General features: G+C 48.1%; 1 non-coding gene across 1 annotated transcript; it reads left to right on the forward strand.

The window, feature by feature from the left end:
- The first annotated feature begins 13,406 nt into the window (after window positions 1-13,406).
- Window positions 13,407-13,547, forward strand: LOC135271350 (U4 spliceosomal RNA). The gene has a single exon (XR_010339453.1). It is a non-coding gene; the product is annotated as a U4 spliceosomal RNA (small nuclear RNA).
- The last annotated feature ends 582 nt before the right edge of the window (window positions 13,548-14,129 follow it).

Consider the following 14,129-nt stretch of genomic DNA (forward strand, 5'->3'; position numbering starts at 1 on the left):
AAAGAAAGAGACAGAGAGAAATGGAGAGCTGGCTTTTCAGGACAGGAACAGCATATGGAAAACCCCAGACAGGAAGAGAAGGCTGGTGGGAAGGCAGCAATGGGCCTCAGCTGGAACAGAGTCTGGGAGCACTGGGGTGTAAGAGCCAGAGAAACCTGATTCTCCATCCTGGGATCCTTCCTCGAGTTTTTCATAATGATGCAATCAAGCCCAGGACAAAGTTGTTTTCTTATCCAGCTTGCAATCTCTGAAATCGCATTAACAGCCCTAAAGCAAAGTTCAGTTTCTACTTTCAAATGACCCTCAGGACTGAGATGTTCATCCTTTCGGCAGCACTCACTAAGAACCTACTGTGTGCTGACCATTGCCCTGGTGCTAAGAATTCATGAGCAAACACGACAGACACAGCTGCTGTGATCTCCAAGCCTGCTTCCGACGAGGGGAACTGGAGAGCAAGCAACTTCGTACAAGATTCTGTTAATTCCTCAGCTGTCATTGTGCTGTGTGCACAAAGGTTAGTATGTAATGAGGCGTCTGATGTTTCCTGGGGCTCAGGGAAATAGGGTGGAGTGTAAAGCCTCTGGCAAAACCAGGGCAGAAGTCACAGCCAGGGACCCACTTACAGCCCGAGTTGCCGAATGCCTGGCAGACTAACATTTTTAAGGGGCAAAGAGAGGCCTGCAAGACGGTTTTTGTGTATCCATGGGTCATCATCTGTCATAGAAACCAGTGACAGAAGGCAGGGACTGGGATGATTTTACAGTTTACAAATTCAGGCTCCCTCAGCAATGACAGGGTATTGGAGAGGAAAGCTCACTGATCCAGGAGTCTCTGAGAGAGTCTGGGTTTCAGGATGAGGTGGGTCACCACACTGAGCAAGTTGCAAGAGGTGGGATCTTTCATAGACAGATGTTTCTAGAGTATGTTCTACAATATGCAACTGCCTTGCAATATCTGAATAGGGGCCCCATTTAAAAACAAAACAAATTTCTTTAGATTTTCTTTTATTTGCAGGACTTCTCAGAGCCTTGAGTGTGCTGATATGCATTATGGTTTCCTGAGATGGACCTACACATTCCAATCTTATTTGATCTAGAACATTTTTTCCTAGGGATTCATATTAATATTTTTCCCTATGCAGTTGGAAAAACACCACGTTAGGGTTAACCTTACTGGCTGGACAAGCTAATGAGCCCTGACAAAGAGGTTTTTTTTTTTTTTTTTTTGAGATGGAGTCTGGCTTTGTTGCCTAGGCTGGAGTGCAATGGTAAGATCTCAGCTCGCTGCAACCTCCAACTCCCAGGTTCAAGTGATTCTCCTGCCTCAGCCTCCCAAGTAGCTGGAATTACCAGCACCTGCCACCATGCTCGGATAATTTTAGTATTTTTAGTAGAGATGGAGTTTCACCATGTTGGTCAGGCTGGCCTTGAACTCCTGACCTCAGGTGATCCACCCCCCTCAGCCTCCCAAAGTGCTGGGATTACAGGCATCCACCACTATGCCCAGCTAATTTTTGTATTTTTAGTAGAGAAAGGATTTCACCATGTTGGTCAGGCTGGTCTCAAACTCCTGACCTCAGGTAATCCACCCACCTCGGCCTCCCAAAGTGCTGGGATAACAGGTGTGAGCCACCGCGCCCAGCCTCTGTTTTTAAACTGGATGGTATGCTGGGTGTGAATAATGCAGCTTTGCATCAGTAATGGATTTCCTCCATTCCATCCCTAGCAAGCAATCCCTGGGTCCTTGCTTGAATGCCTCCAGTGACAAGACACTCATGATCTGTCAAGGAAGCCCACTCCCACTGTCGGAGGTGAGATTCCATCTGAAGCCCTTCCTTGGAATGAGCTGAAATTCACCTCCCTGATTCTTTCATTATTAATAATAGTAATGTTTATCCTACTATCATTTATTTAACATCTTTTATAGGTGAGGGTCTGTGCTGAGTATGTTTCATGTGTGATCTCAATGAAACTCTTCAAGTACTCTGTGAGGTCAGAGTGTTCCTCTCCTACAGCTGAGGAATCAGAGGTTTGGAGAAGTTCCATTACTCTCTTAACTCGCCCAGCTAACAAGAAGCAGATGGCTGACTCAACATGACCATCTGACCGAAAGGCCAAGGACTTGGATGTACCTAACCACTCCGCTCTCCTGCCCTTCCTCACAAAGCTCCTCCCTCTGGAACTCTCTAGAATGAAAACACATACATCTGTGGCCCTCCCCACATGTCAGGCTTCATTCTTACAGACTGACGCATCTGAGTCTTACAGCAACCTGTGAGGTGGGGTCGGTGAGTATTCCCAGTACCCACGGGAGACACTGACCAATGACCCGCCCTGAATCCCACCAATCCCAGGTGGCAGATCCTTGGTACCCAAGCCATCTCGCTCCAGAGCCTGCCATTTAGCCACCACTCTGTGTGCCTCCTCACCGTGCCTACAGCCTTGTCCATGTGCCCACCCATGCTCTGACTGAGGGGACTGTCTCCTGTGACCCTCATCTTCCCCAGCTCCATGGCCCCTGGTCCTTCTGTGCTTCCTCCCAGGCCAGGGTCTCTAGCCCCTCTCTATCCTTGCCTTTCTCCTGTGGGCCCATCCCAGGATTCTGTGCAAATAGCCAGGCCATTTCTAGGGTCCCAGGGAGGAAAATAAGTCAGGAATCCAGGACCAAGGACAAGAACATGGATAAGAATCAAAGTAGCTCTCCAAAGGGGACTTGCTGAGCCCAGATTCTTTGGGAGAATTAATTCATTTAACTTCTATGGCAGCTGCTAACATCTGGAGAAGACCCAGGACACATTCGTTGAATGAATGAGGCAGTCCTCACTTTTTCATTTTACGAATAAGGAAGGAGATGTCCTGAGGATCTTAGAACAGGCTCAACACCACACAGCTATGACAAATTCAGGATTCACAGCCAGGTCCTCCTGGTTCCCTCATTTTTGCTCTTTCTTCCACCCCCACATTACAACATTTGGTCCACATTTGGAGTCCAAAGAAATGGATCCTCACTCCAGCTGTGTCTTGGGCGCCTTTGTTGACCTTGAGCCAGGCTCTCTAGAAAAGGCATCCAGAAGGTCTCCAAGGAACCTTTAGGAAGAGGAACTTCCCAGGCTTGGTGACCATGAAAGGAAGGAGAGAGAGAATCCACCAGCTGGAGCGCCACATGCACCCAGCCAGCTCTGGCTGTACACTTCTTTTACAACAGGAAAACACACGCTCTCAAGTGACTCACTCAAGTGTCTTTAAAGAGTTCTGTAAAACTCTGCATTTCAGTGCACAACCAGTGAGTGGATAAAGTGAATGTGGTGTGCTGGGCATACAGAACTAAGGGAGGAATCTCAGGCAGAGAGCCCCACGTGAGGAATCAGAGACAGGCTGGGCTCCAGAGCTCTGCCTGCCTCCACCCAAGATGTGCTCAGTGGCACCACGGGGATGGCAGGTGCTCAGTGGCAACACAGGAGAGGCTCAGAGCCTGATGGAGAAGCCACGGGACCTTCAGCAATTCCCCTAAAATACACAACTGGGATTCCCTCCTGCAATATCCATTCAGCAGTTATTGACAAAAACGTGCCTAGGAGGATTGTTGTGGGAATTGAGGAAACATGAGGTGGGTTGGAACACGCTTCAACCGCAGAGCATTTCATGCGTGGGAGGGAGAGCTGTGGGGACCCACGGAACATTCCCACCACCATCGCCTCCCCTCTCTGGTCCGACCCTGGATGAGGACAATACAAATTAGCCATGCCGTAACCTGATGCTAGAAGCTGTCTGGGTGTCCCGTGGCTCCCGTCACTCTTGGCCACACAGTGGGGCAGTGGGCAGGCAGCTGCCCCTCGGCTTCCAGAAAGGGTAGGTGGGCAGTGGATTTGAGCACAGATCCCCGCCCCAGATCCCACAGCTGCTAGGGAAGAGTGCGATTGTTTTCTATGAAAGGCAAGATGGTAAATAGTTTAGGCCTTACGGGCCTTATAGTCTCTGTCGCAATGACTTAACTCTGCAGTGGTAGCTCAAAAGTAGCCAGAGACAGTACGTCAGTGAATGGGCATGGCTGTGTTCTAATAAAACTTTATTTACAAAATCAGTCAGTGGGTTGGATTCATCCCACAGGCCATCGTTGGCCCTCGATAATCCCAAAATATTGCTGGACTCCGGTGGTGGTAGAAAGGATTTGAACACAAAGTTGCTGTGACTGGTCACTTTTTCTCAACACCCCACAAAACCTGCTTGCCATTGACATTCAAGTCTATCCTTGAAAGCCTGAGAAATCCCAGTTAGAAGATGCAACAGCTCCTTCCTTCTTCAGATCAAGCTCCCAGCTGGGGGACATTGGGAAAGTCCCCCCACCTCTCTGGGCCTCATTCTCCCCTCAGTAAATGCACTTATTAAAAGCCTCCCCTAGGACCAGGCACAGTGGCCAGGTACGGTAGGGTGTCCAGAGAATAGCTCCAGAACATCGGCACCAAAATCTGCCTTCTATGGAGGTAGAAATGGGGACTCAGAGGTTAAGCAATTTGCCTGAGATCACAGAGCTAGGAAGTGTTCATATGGGAACTAGCACCTAGTGCTGTGGACTCCAGAGGCCAGACCTCCTAACTCTGCCCCTCTCAGGCTAGGATGACTCCGAGACCCCATCGGGTCCACATCTCTGAGTACTGGGAAGGTGCAAAGCCCAGCAGGAGAGAGGATGAGGATGGCAGAGGAAGAGCAGGGAGCTGCCTTTGTTATCCACCAGCTGTGTGCCAGGATATAAGTACATTTAAAAGAGGTGTTATCCTCCCCCAGGAACAGGTGTGGAAACAGGCCCAGAGAGGTAGAGGGCCTTGTCTAAGGCCACAGAGCCAGTGAGTGGTGAGTCAGGACATGAACCCAGGCCAAGGAACCCCACATGACCCAGTTCAGCTGACTTCCCTGGCCACACTCCACCCCTCCGTTTACATGCCCAGAATAACCCAGGAGCCAGGGAAGACCTCCTCCCCAGGTGGCACAGAAGTGAGATCCCAAAACAGTGCACCCCACCCCCAGTTCCCTGACTCTAGGGCACCACTCAAGCCCACAGATGTTCATCTGTCCAAGCTGAGAACCATCAACAATGATCCCCTTCATTCTAACCGTGAGAGGCCCCCAGGACTGGGGCACGGCCGGGTTCAGCACGGGCAGGATTATCAGCCACCCAGGAAATGCCTGGAGGTCTTGAACTTCTGAACTCCTCACTCACCTCCACCTGAACCCAGCAAAATGGCCTCTTTCCTGATATTACTTTACAGCCTTGATTGTAAATTCTTCCCTGATCCCATTTATGGCTGCAGGATAAAAACATGTGCCCGGGGCATCACTTCCGAGGAGAGCGCCTGGTTTATAAAGTGGCGCTGTCACAGCACAGAGGAGGGGTGCAGCTCAACCGGCCAAGCCAGTGATCCCAGGGCTCCCTCCTGGTGTCCAGGAAGGGCAGGCTCACCGGACCCTGCCAGGGCACCGAGCCAGGCACACTGCAGAGCCCTAGAAGCCGGGCAGCATTCCCACCCTTACCAGGGATGGGAGCATACCTTTGTTCATTGCATCCTCAGGGCAACACTGAGAAATGGACAGGTCGTATGGCTACCTTCATTCTACCAGTGAGGATGCTCGATAGAGGACCTGAACCCTTGGCCCTCTATAGGGGGCTGAGGCTGTAAGGGGCAGCATGTACAGGGCCACACAGCCAGGATGAGAACCCAGACCCAGAGCTCCTTCTCCACTTGCTTTCTTAGAATAAACCCTCGAGTGTCTACAAGAGAATTCATCTCAACAGAATTGCTTCAGCCTCACTGAATCCTCAGACGTCCTGGGAGCATGAGTATCACCCTCCCCACTTTGCAGACCCTCTTACTACACAGGTGTTTATGAAGCATTCTCTGCCTGCCATTCAGCACCCCACTCCTGGCCTCTGCTGCCCTCATGCCTGTGGACTGATGGGCTGGGGAGGAGAAGCGGGGTGCCTGCAATGCTGCCCTTTCCTCTTCCCCCTCTCTTAGGAGCCAGATGCTCAGATAGAGGACCTGAATCCTTGGCCCTCTATAGGGATCCCTGTCCACAGATGGATTCAGCGAAGGGCAGGGTGCTGTGCCAACCCAGCCAGTATCCTGGCTGGGCTGTCGACCCTGGCCTCCAGATTTAAGCCCCATTCTCTATGCCAGGCACTATCAGTAATGAAGGTGCTATTTTGGCTGCCCTTCTCTGTCATCTTACTTCCAGATGGAGGCCAAAGCTGAGAGGTGGCAAGGGCTAGTGTGTCTGAGGCATGGTCAGATCTAACAGAAGGAAAGACCCTCTCACCACAACAACGGTCCCTCCCGGTACTCCTTCTGCCCCTAACTTCCACAATTCCTTGGCCATGGGGTGTCTGGAGGCCCTGACTTGTGATATAATCAAGGCTGGCCAGAAGAAAGTGGCCCGTGGGAGGACAAAGCCACTGGAGTGGGGACCAGGGAGAAACCAGAGCTGCCCGGGAAAGGGCTGGCAAGGTTCACATTCAAGGCCGTGGCTACCAAGCTGAGTGGTACAAGAAAAAGCCCCACACCAGAACCAGGAGATCCGCTTCTAGGCCCCACCCATGCCCAACACGCCCTTCACATGCCCGCTCAGGTTCCTGGGTCTCGGGTTCCTGACTTACCCGTGAAATGGGTGAAGACGGCACTGAACCAGAAGATCTCAGAAGCTTATTCTAGAGCTAGGGTCCTGCACCTTTTCCTTCAGCCGTGATCCTCAGCCCAGGCCACACACTAGAGCCTCAAGGGGAAGCTTTTTAAACACTGATGCCCGGGTCTTCTGACTACTGTGCTCTAACAACACCCAACCTCAAACTGGGATAAACTGACTTTTTTTTTTTTTTGAGACGGAGTCTTGCTCTGTTGCCAGGCTGGAGTGCAGTGGCGCAATACTGGCTCACTGCAATCTCTGCCTCCCGGGTTCAAGTGATTCCCCTGCCTCAGCCTCCCAAGTAGCTGGGACTATAGGCACGCACCACCATGCCCGGCTAATTTTTTGTGTTTTACTAGAGATGGGGGTTTCACCATGTTGGCCAGGATGGTCTCAATCTCCTGACCTCGTGATCCACCCTCCATGGCCTCCCAAAGTGCTGGGATTGCAGGCGTGAGCCATCACACCCGGCCAATACATTGACTTTAAAGCCAAGAACAGAAGCTGGAAAGACTATGAAGAGGTGATACCAGGAGATGTCCAAGCGTAAGAAACAAAGATAAAATAAATAAGCGTAGTAGGTGAGAGTTGGGTTTTGGAGTCAGACAGACTTCACTACCAAGTTCTGCTTCCTTACTCACCAAGAAAGGCCACTCAGAAAAGCTACACACCTCCTGGTCTTGAATGTTTTATCTATAAAATGGGCACAAAACACCTTCTGCATATGACTGTCCTAGGGATTACACAAAAGAGCCATGTGTCTGGCATATAACCCACTCAGAAATACGAGCTTTATTATCAATGACGCAGTATGCATGCCCCATTTCCAGGGCAGGTGGACATGCATCACGGTTAAGCAGGTGGGCTCTGGACCTGTCACACCAGAATCAAGCTCTGCTTCACTCACCTGCTAGCTGTGTGCCCTTGGGTCAGCCAGCTCTCTCCTCTGCACTGTAGCAAAGCTGACGATAATCAAGAAAAGTATCCAGCTCCTGGAGGGCAAGGATGGCTGCCTCCTCTCTGCAGTTGAAAAAAGCTTTTGATCCAGAAGATCCAAGGCCTTCAGAGGGGCCCAGCCTCCCAGAAGGCCCTGCAGGCATCACTCTTGCACTTGGGAATGAAGCCATTCTCAGGTCTTAGACTAACTCCTTGTTAGCTTTGCAGCAGGGTTAAATTTAGGAGTAAGTGAAAATGTCTAACACAATATGAAGCTACTATAGGCTTTCAGTACATGCTTCTTTTCCATCTCCTTTTCCTCCAGCAGTGGTCCCAGGATGCTAGCTCTGTTGGTGACCAGGATCCTCTGATCCAGGAGGCACCTGGGGTTCATCGTAGCCCTGGCCTTCAGTGTCAGATGCCCTAAGCTCCGTAGTGAGTCTGCCCCGTGACTGGGTCTGAGCACTTGACTCATTTTCCAGGCCTGCCTGCTGTGCAGCATTGAGAAGAGGAATACGAAAGCACTTTGTAGACATGGAATACTTTGCAGAGGCACAGATCAAGGCTGGAAAGAGACCAGAGTGGCTGGAGAATCTAATCTACAGCTCTGATCCCCACCACCAGTGTGCTGAGCAAAGGTCACAAACTCTCAGCACCAGGTTTGACATCAAAAACTTCCTCTTCCAGGTAGAGCCTGGAGAGCCCCTCTTTCCATCGATCTCAGAATCCAGGAGGAGAAAGAAGTGGCCTTGGAGTCAGACAGACCTGTATTTGTGTGTCCTCCTCCCACCACTGATAAGGGATGTCCTTCTTATAGGCCTCGTTTTCCCCACCTGTAAGAAGAGAACATGTCCCTAACACCAGATGTTCATTTGAAGGATCAACTGAGAATATTAGCTGTATAAAACCTTCAAGAAACCCTGAGATAAGGCTCATTCTTACTAGCTATGGGACCTGAGGAAAATTACTTCACCTCCCACAACCTCAGTTTCTCCATCTGTAAGGTAGGGATAATGGTGTTCACCTCATAGGGCTGTTATGCAAATCAAATACGATAATGGGAGTCAGCACTTAGGTCACTGGCACATAGTAAGTGTTCAGTTCACAGCAGCCAGTGTTACTGTCCCTGTGGCTTATCCCACGGCACCTTCTTCCCCTAGACCCAGCCCCTGGAGGACAATGGTGGCTGTCTCCTCTCTGCAGTTGAAAAAAGCTTTTGGTCCAGAAGACCCCAGGCCTGCAGGGGGACCCAGCCTCCCAGAAGTCCCTGCAGGCATCACCCCTTGCACCTAGGAATGAAGCCATTCTCAGGTCTTAGACTAACTCATTGTTCAGCCTGTCCTCACAAATCAATAACTGCTTACCCTGGAACAGTTTTGATTAGTTAAGGCCTGCTGAGTGCTCTGCTGATAAACTAGCCTGCTATTAATGCTAAGTATCTGCCTTGTGCTTGCTATTTTTATTATTGTTGTCGTTATGAAATCCTCATTTCCTGAACCACACAGCTGGGACTATTATTTAAAAATTACCTTGGGCTTGAGCCTCCTTCCCTGAAACCTAGGGAAAGGGGCTTTTCCAGACACCTCAGCTCACCCCTTCCCACGCCTACCATGTGCAGTACCCTTAACGCAACGTTATATTAATAGACGCTTCCCTCAATAACAGCAAACAACCTCCACCACTTTTGACTTCTGACTTCTCTAGCAGTGGAGCCCCCCAACTCTGTCAGCCCCAAGGTGAGGATCACCTCACCCTTTTAAATCAGCCACCAGTGAGAAGGGCAGAAGGAGGGAACATTTATTAAGTGCTTGCTGTGTACCAGCAATTGTGCAACGTGCTTACTACTGGGACCTCATCTAGTCTTCGGAGCACCCAGAGGTGCTAACACAAGCCCCGTTTTGTCAATGAAGTAACTGGGGCTCAGAGAGGCTGGGCACTTGCTCAAGGTCATAGCATCAGCAAGTAGGGATAAGTGGAGCTAAACTTCCGTCTGTCTTTGTGCTTCCCACTTGGGTAGGCCCCTGGGGGACCTCTCCTGGCCTTGGCTGACTTCTCCCACTCTTTATTATTATTATTATATTTGAGGGTATCACTCTGTGGCCCAGGCTGGAGTGCAGTGGTGGAATCTCAGCTCGCTACAACCTCGGCCTCCTGTGTTCAAGTGATTCTCCCATCTCAGCCTCCTGAGTAGCTGGGACTACATTAGCATTTTTTGGTAGAGACTGGGTTTCACCATGCTGGCCAGGCTGGTCTCAAACTCCTGACCTCAAGTGATCTGCCCGCCTTGGCCTCCCAAAGTGCTGTGACTACAGGCGCAAGCCACCGCGCCCGGCCTTCTCCCACTCTGTGCCTCTCCGTTGTGGGCTCTAGGACCCCAGCCTGCCTATTTGTGTTGCTCTCTTTCACACTGCCTCCTCCTACTCCATCTCTTGGTTTTATGGCTACTGGGGGAGGACTCGGGGCATGGGGCATGGGGCATGGTCTCTCTAAGTCAAAGCTTCATAAACCTTTGTAATCCTTGCTCCAGTGAAGAGGCAAAGGACGCAAATAAAAACAACAACAACAACAAAAATCCCTCTTGGAAGAAGAACCAATATCTGGGCAATGGCACAAAGAGGTTTCGAACCCAGGCAGGAGGAGCAGGAAAGCCTGGGTTCAAATCCTGCATGTGCCTCTTATTAGCTGTGTGACCTTGGAAAATGCTGAAGCTCCCGTTTTCTCATCTGAAAATGGCCTTCCTGGTAGCATCTGCCTCCCAGGGCTGTTATAAGGATGAAGTGAGAGAACCTACGTTAAGGGTTTCATGTGCTTCCCAATGCAAAGTAGTTCTTTTTGTTGTTAGTAGTAATAATTGCTAACATCTAACAATGGTCGCCATGTGTCAGACGCTGTTCTGAGTAACTGTCTTGTTTCATTTCATTTATTTACAGCAACACTCTGTGGTATTTCCATTGTATGTTTGGGAATCTCTGTATAATCTCCATTTCACAGATGGTAAAACCTAAGGCTGAAAGATGTAAGTAACTTGCCTGAAGACATACAATTTTAACTAAAAGTTATATTTTGAGATAATTGGAGCTTTATATGCAGCTGCAAGAAATAATACAGAGAAATCCCCCAGTGCTAACATCTTGCAGAACTGTCACAACCAGGATATTGACTGATATCGTCAAGATACAGAACATTCCATCACCAAAAAGATCCCTCTTGTGGCATGTTGCCCTTTTTTAAAAATATATACTTTAAGTTCTGGGGTACATGTGCAGATTGTGCAGGATTGTGACATAGGTATACACATGCCATTGTGGTTTGCTGCATCCATCACCCTGTCACCTACATTAGGTATTTCTCCTAATGTTATCCCTCCCCAATCCCCCCACCCCCTGCTATTCCTCCTCTTGCCCCATCACTCCCCAACAGGCCCCGGTGTGTGATGTTCCCCTCCCTGTGTCCATGTGTTCTCATTGTTCAACACCCACTTATGAGTGAGAACATTCAGTGTTTGGTTTTCTGTTGTTGTATGTCTGCTGAGAATGATGGTTTCCAGGTTCATCCATGTCCCTGCAAAGGACATGAACTCATCTTTTTTATGGTTGCATAGTATTCCATGGTGTATATGTACCACATTTTCTTTATCCAGTCTATCATTGATGGGCATTTGGGTTGGTTCCAAGTCTTTGCTATTGTAAACAGTGCCGCAATGAACATACATGTGCATATGTCTTTATGATAGAACAATTTATAATCCTTTGGGTATATACCCAGTAATGGGATTGCTGGGTCAAATGGTATTTCTATTTCTAGATCATTGAGGAATCGCCACACTGTCTTCCACAATGGTTGAACTAATTTACACTCCCACCAACAGTGTAAAAGTGTTCCTTTTTCTCCACATCCTCTCCAGCATCTGTTGTCTCCAGATTTTTTAATGATCGCCATTCTAAGTGGCGTGAGATGGTATCTCAATGTGGTTTTGATTTGCATTTCTCTAATGACCAGTGATGATGAGCATTTTTTCATATGTTTGTTGGCTGCATAAATGTCTTATTTTGAAAAGCGTCTGTTCATATCCTTCACCCACTTTTTGATGGGGTCGTTCCTTTTTTTCCCTTAAATTTGTTCAAGCTGTTTATAGATTCTGGGTATTAGCCCTTTGTCAGATGGGTAGATTGCAAAAATTTTTTCCCATTCTGTGGTAGCCAGTTCACACTAATGATAGTTTCTTTTGCTGTGCAGAAGTTCTTAAGTTTAATTAGGTCCCATTTGTCTATTTTGGCTTTTGTTGCCATTGCTTTTGGTGTTTTAGTCATGAAGTCCTTGCCCGTGCCTATGTCCTGAATGGTATTGCCTAGGTTTTCTCCTAGGGTTTTTATGGTTTTAGGTCTTATGTTTGAATCTTTAATTCATCTGGAGTAAAATTTTGTATAAGTTGTAAGGAAGGGGCCTGGTTTCAGCTTTCTGCACATACTAGTCAGTTCTCCCAACACCATTTATTAAACAGGGAATCCTTTCCCCATTGCTTGTTTTTGTCAGGTTTGTCAGAGATCAGATGGTTGTAGATGTGTATGTTGCCCTTTTATACCAATCCACTTCCCTCCAATCTCTACCCTACCTTAAACATTGTTTAGAGAATTTCTTTTTCTTTTTTTTTCCTTTTTTTTTTTTTTTTTTTTTTGAGACAGAGTCTGTTCTGTCACCCAGGCTGGAGTGCAATGGCACAATTTCAGCTCACTGCAGCCTCTGCCTCCTGGGTTCAAGTGATTCTCCTGCCTCAGTCTCCCAAGTAGCTGAGATTACAGGCATGTACCACCATGCCCAGATAATTTTTGTATTTTTAGTAGAGATGGTGTTTCACCATGTTGGCCAACCTGGTCTGGAACTCCTGACCTCAGGCGATCCAACTGCCTCAGCCTCCCAAACTGCTGGGATTACAGGTGTGAGCCACCATGCCCAGTCCTTCTGTCCATTCTTTTAGGGTAGGTCTATTGGTGGCAAATTCTTATTTTTCTTTATCTGAGGATGACGTGATTTCCCCTTCATTCCTGAATCATATTTTCACTGGGTATGGGAATCTGGATTGACATTTCCTTGGAACTCGCCACCCGACTTTTCCTCAGATCCCAAAGTCCCTAACCAGTCTGCCTTCTTCTCCACCTTGTAGAGTCTCACGTTTGTTTTGTATTTTATGTCCAGGGTCTTTAGTGGCATGTAGCAAGAGAAATAAGGAAAAGTATGTCTGTCCTACCTTCCCAGAAGCAGACATTGCCCACACACATTTTAATAAGTCATTGAGTCTGTATAAAGGCACATGCACACGTATGTATACTGCAGCACTGTTCACAATAGCAAAGACTTGGAACCAACCCAAATGCTCATCAATGATACACTGAATAAAGAAAATGTGGCACATATACACCATGGAATACTATGCAGCCATAAAAAGGATGAATTCATGTCCTTTGCAGGGACATGGATGAACCTGGAAACCATCATTCTCAGCAAACTGACACAAGAACAGAAAACCAAATACTGCATGTTCTCACTCATAAGTGGGTGTTGAACAATGAGTACACATGGACACAGGGAGGGGAACACCACACACCAGGGCCTGTCAGGGGATTGGGGGCTAGGGATTGTGGATGGTGGGGGAATTGGGAAGGGATAAGATTAGGAAAATACCTAATGTAGATGACGGGATGATGGATGCAGCAAACCACCATGGCATGTGTACACCTATGTAACAAACATTCTGACATGTACCCCAGAACTTATAGTATAATAAAAAATAAAAGTAAAAGCTTTGCACAGTGGCAATATCTTAGCCAATGAGGCTTATCTAAGGCACGATTATTGCTAATTGAAAACTTTTCACAATACCCCACCATGACGACTTGAAATATAGTCGGTGTTGACAATTTTTGGCAGTCTCTACAGGGACTGAATCATCTCACATTAAAATAAATAAAAATAAATTTAAAAATAAAGTAAAATTTAAGAATTTATAAAACCTTTTCCTGATAATGGCCACGGTTGTCATTCCAACCCTACCTCTAACGTAGCTATCTCAAAATCCTATTTAAGGAGAACAATGACCTCTAAAAGGAGAGAAATTACAGCTAGCCCATAAATTAGTTAAGGAGCAATTAAAAGCCAGCAGTTGCAACTGCTTACAGCACCCTCCAAGGTGCCTGTAAGCAGCCACAACCCCTCAGCTGAACTAGCAAGCATAATATCTGTGCATCCGTGTACTTTATTCATCTATCGCTGAGTCAAGGTCTGCAGGACAGAACCCCCGCAAGTGAAGACCCCAACAGTGGTGCTCCCAACATAAGGCAACCCCAACAATCTGGCGGTGGACATTATCTAATTTTAGTCTCACTGAATCCCACGAAGATGAGATAGCCCCAGTCCTTTTGACAGGTGAGGAAACCAAAACTCTGAGAGGTCACCTACGGGAGGGATGAAAACAAGCGCTCTGACCACACCCTGGCCTCCATCACCACGGGATTCTAAGGCCAG

The sequence above is a fragment of the Aotus nancymaae genome, unplaced genomic scaffold (genome assembly GCF_030222135.1).
Source record: "Aotus nancymaae isolate 86718 unplaced genomic scaffold, 86718_ANA_hifiasm-v0.15.2.pri h1tg000076l, whole genome shotgun sequence".
In the NCBI taxonomy this organism is placed as follows: Eukaryota; Metazoa; Chordata; class Mammalia; order Primates; family Aotidae; genus Aotus; species Aotus nancymaae.